Here is a 5,396-nt window from a genome sequence, read left to right on the forward strand (position 1 = left end):
TGATTGACAAAAGGCTGTGACGATATGCAATGAATCAAGATCATTTAACGCAAATTATCAGTTTACACCGAGTCTAGTTTACTGCAAATGTCACTGCATTTATGCATAATTTATCAAAATAAAAGTTAATATCGAAATCATACTTTTGGCTCCAAGACTAACTGTCCTCCGAATATAAACTATATAAACATGAACTTAACTCCACTATAACAAGTTTCTACTTAAACTAAACTGGCAAAGAGCCATATAAGAGTCACAGTAAAAGCTAACAATCCTTTAGATGGGAGAAAAGAAGGTGTGACTCGACAGTGAGCAGAAAAATGAAACTAAACTGTTGAACAGGTACGGAGCGGCCCCGGGACAGTTTCCTAATAATGTGGGAGGTCTCATAATGAACAGGTAGGGAAAACTGCTCTTAGATCAGTCTTCACAGCCACACAGTTCACTGCAGGGGGCGCCACAGGCCCAAATATAATATACATATATAATAATAATAATAATTTTATAATAATAAAACATGAAAAGACAGCATCTTAATGAGTAAAGTAACTAGTAACTAAAGCTGTCAGATGAATATAGTGGAGTAAAACGTACAATATTTCTCTCTGAAATGTGTAGAAGTAGAAAGTGGCATGAAAAGAAAAGACTCAAGTACCTCAACAATTGGACTGAAGTACAGTACTGGAGTACATAGTAACTTAGTTACATTCCACCGCTGCAAAATAAAAAGATAGAAAATGACTCTTAAAACACACATAATGACCATGGCTCTCATCTTTTGCCCAAAGGTTGCTGCTCTGCTAGATCACCATCACCACGCCCTCTACCACTCCTCTCCTCCCAAAACAGGAGGTACAGTATCAGCCACTACAGTAGTGTGTAGGCTATAACACTGTTAGCTCAGCAAACAACAGATATAACATACTTAATCCAGTACAATTTACTCATTGTGAATATGCAGGCCACAAGAAGTAAAAAGGTTTCGTTTTTGTTGTTGTTGGGTCACTTTTACTCACGACATGCTACACGGCAACAACGGATGCCAGACTAAGACAATGCATGCACTGAGACAAAAATGTGTTTGCCCACCTATATAAATGTAGAGGAGACCAGTGGCGGCGCCAGAGATTTTCTTTTGCTGGTGCTTTGGGGTTGCTGGACGTTTCAGTGAGGGTGCTCTGAAATGTTGAGTTTCCCTTGACACAAATAGCCTAACATTACACACACTCGCGCAGATGCCCATCCACCTCCGCCGCGGTTTACTAAGCGAGCGAACGAGAGAGATTGATTTAAAGTTGCCGATAGGCTACAACAGCGCCATAGAACTCTGATTAGCCCACCAAACATATTTCAAATACCAGCCAACAAGCCAGGTTCATACAATCATTACTGCAGCTCTCATACAGTGGCTCAGAAGATTAATGTAGCAGGCCAAATACACCACCCATAGCCAAGCACACACATAAAAACACTCACGCATGTATCCTCACACAGTTTTCACACTTGCACGTATGGTCAAAATACTGTAGTCATATCTGTAGTGACTTAATAGATCTAAATAAGCCACGGAGGGCGAACACGTTTTCTGGACTAAAAATAAACCAATGTCCAGTGCGCTGTATAACTTTAGATTTGGTGATCCATTTATTCACATTTCTGTAAAACACATGTTTACTGTAATGCTCTTCCACGAGACAGAGGTAAGAGTAAAGTTCTTGCATGGACCCCTATCAGCTGACTCCCCCACTGTGGCCTGGCTGTGCGATCCCCTGGTCTAATGTCATGTACAGCAGGGTGACGTTAAGCAGCAATCACAGCCGCGGTCAGCTCATCTTCCTCCGCCTGCTTTTCCTCATCCCTGTTGGTGACAAGTTCACCATATTTCTCAGTCTCATTTACAGATTTTGACAAAGTCTCCACACCTTGACGTTGAGGGAGTAAAAAACTATCCATTGCTAGCGACTCACTTCTCTAATCCTAACGGTTCCAAATACTGAGCTCTTCTTCTTCTGTGTGAATACGTTACTGTGGAAGTAAGGTCAAAAGTTCAATGTGTGCTGCACCCTTTGGCCAAATATGATCACCTGTGTTTTTTAGCCTAAAAATAATTGGTTTGTTTTATTAATGTATTTATTCAGTTTCCAAATATAAATTATATTATTTACACATTAACGATTTTTTATTTATTTATAAATCAACCACAGCAATTTCTTGGGGCTACGGGTGCTACGGGGGTGCTATGGCAAACCTAGAGGTAGCTACAGCACCCCCTAGCCCCTCCCTGGCGCCGCCGCTGGAGGGGACGGCGAATAACCCAATTTCAGGAAACGGTGGCATATTCCTTTAAGCACACCCGTCGCTATGGGCGGGCCATAGGGGGCCGGGCCCGCCCCCAAAAATGCTTGTGCCCCCCCACTTGAGGCACAGACCTCTTAAAAAAATTACTTTCATTTTATATTATCATAGTTGCTAATTTTGTATTGCATTAATGTTGCATTCTTTATCATTAAAACATAAAAAATATAAATAAACAATGGTATGATTTTTGTTTGATTGATGGGAATCTTACTAAAAAGAAAGTTATACTACGACATGACGTAGCCTACGTCAGTGTAGCCGCTCAACAGTTACCGCACATTTTTGAAAGCTGGATGAGTTTTCGCCGGCTTACTCGCTTCAGTTCGTCAGGGATATCCGTAAGTGGTTGAAAAGCCCACCAACATTCTCCTCTGCCAAACTGGATACGACACCGACGCCTCCTGATGTTGTCGTTGGAGAAGGAGCCCCTGGACGACAGTCTGAGCCTGATGCTAGTAGCTCCGTGGAGCCCGACCCTGGGCCTAGCAGGACCTGCAGGTCAAGTGCAACTGCGACTGGGGCAGCATTTGGGCCACAACTAACTGTTGAATCAGGGGGTGTGACGGACAAACCCAAACAGGTTGTGTTGAGGAAATATCCAGTCAAAATGTTTGGTTAAAAAAAAAACAATAATTTTCCTCTAGCTGGTATTTGAACAGGGACTGGCTTGCGTAGGCTACTCGGTGGAAAAGGACTCCGCATTTTGTTATGCCTGCAAGAAATTCACATCTGTATCATCGGACGCGACCTTCTTCATTAAGGGGTTTAAGATTTACAGACAAGGGCTTAAATAAGCATGCAGCTTCAAATGACAGGAGGGACTGAAGAGAGGACAGGCTGCCTCCACTCAAAGTACCGGTAGGTTCAAAGTCTCTGTGCGTGTGTGTGTGTGTGTGTGTGTGCGTGTGTGCGTGCGTGTGTGTCTCATGGCACATGCATAGCAATGCATATCCTTCTGTTGACTGCATTAAAATGCAATGTTTGAGAGATGCTTCTGGTGTTACATCTAATATGTTGTATAGTCAAGTGTTTTATGGATATTCATAACATTGCTTCTATGTAATGTGTTGTAGGCTATATAGGCTACCTGGTCATATTGCTGTTGGTTATGTTTAATGTGATGATTACGTGCGAATAGTATAACAAGAGTATATGATTATTATAAATATACGTACTGTACGCTAATAATAATTGTGCCCTCCCATGTATTTCATATGCCCCCCTTAAGACTGAGGTCTGGCGACGGGTCTGCCTTTAAGTATTTGTCCACCTTCTCTGGAGTATGTTGTGAGACATTTCTCTATGTAATTATAAAATATTTCTTGCAATAAATATTCCCTAAAATTATGCAGGTTTATTTTTGAAAACTACGTGTTTTAGTACAACCAGCAGCGGGCTTCTATGTGTGGAGTAGTTTTGGAGACATGACTCTCTGTAATTATGACATATATTACATTTTTTTGCAAAACATATTCCCCAAAATTATACATATGCCTATTTTTGAAAAGTAAGTGCTGTAATACAACTAGCATAAAACTCATTATGTGTGAGGTAAGTTTAGAGACATGACTCTATTTAATTATTGAAATATTAAATGTTTTTGGCAAAAAATATTTACAAAAATTATGAATATACTAACACTTATAGGTGTTCTACTTTATAGACGGTCCCTAAGGTGTTGTAGTTTGTAGACGGTCCCTAAGGTGTTGTAGTTTGTAGACGGTCCCTAAGGTGTTGTAGTTTGTAGATGTGCGTCGTCATTTCCAAAGGTCACCATTTGAGTCTTTCATTCTCCATTTACGTAACATTTAAGTTGAGTAAAATGAGCGTCACAGCCAACGTAAGGCTGCTGCCCAGCGCTTTATCCTGTACATTTTGCCAAACCTTCTGTAGACTAGCTATGGTCACAAATCCTTAAAAGTAACATTTTAAAAACATTTCCAGAACAAGCTCACTGCATTTGATAAGTGTGCTGAAAAGTATCTGGATACAGATGAGAGAAAGAGAGACATTTCAGAACAGAAAACAGAGCTAATGTGGGTTTAAGAATTGGATCAAATGGTCAAAATATGGAAAGGGTAAAGATAGGGCAATAAAATGTCAACAATGTCAACAAATATTAACCCTTGTGTTGTCCTTCGGGTCCCAGTGACCCGAAGGACAACACAAGGATTATGTACTTCCGTTTACTTTGTTGAGAATTGCTCTCTAAACAAGGGTTAATACAGCACCTTAGTTCTTGTTTGTACAGCATTTTGGTCAGCTTAAACTGTGTTTAAATGTGTTCTAGAAATAAACTTTACTTACTTACTTTACAAGAAACAGGGTTTAGAGAGCAATTCTCAACAAAGTAAAGGGAAGTACATAATCCTTGTGTTGTCCTACGGGTCACTGGGACCCGAAGGACCACACAAGGGTTAAATGTTCTTTTAGACTTAAATAGATCTTAATTAGTAGGCTCTAATATGTTTTTACACAGACACACACACACACACACACACACACACACACACACACACACACACACACAAACACACACACACACACTCTCTCTCATGTTCATGCCTGCTTAGTAAAGATTGATGTCATTGTTTTTTGTTTTGCAGGGACCAATCACAAGTGATCTGGTGTAACCCAACATTACAGACAGAACACTGTGATTGGTCCATTCATATGAGCAGACACTAACCCTAACCCATAAAAAACACATAATGACCAAAAAAAGACACATAATGACCATGGCTCCAATCCTTTCCATGTTATTGCTGATGATGTTTCCCAGGGAACGATGACAGCTGAGGTATGCAAATACCATTGTGTTTATACGTGCTATATAACCAGAGAAAGTACACAGTCAGGTAATGTTTGATTAGCATTAATCTTTGTATCAGTAGAAACCCGGTAGTATTTTCTAATGACCGTGCTTCCCCCCCCTCATGTCCCCCTGAGACCAGAGAGAGCTGGATTGTGGGTCTGGAAAAATAACCTCAGATGATGCAAAAATTGTAATTTTGCATCATCAGAGTCTTTTTTGGCCA

The sequence above is a fragment of the Perca fluviatilis genome, chromosome 19 (assembly GCF_010015445.1).
Source record: "Perca fluviatilis chromosome 19, GENO_Pfluv_1.0, whole genome shotgun sequence".
Classification (NCBI taxonomy): domain Eukaryota; kingdom Metazoa; phylum Chordata; class Actinopteri; order Perciformes; family Percidae; genus Perca; species Perca fluviatilis.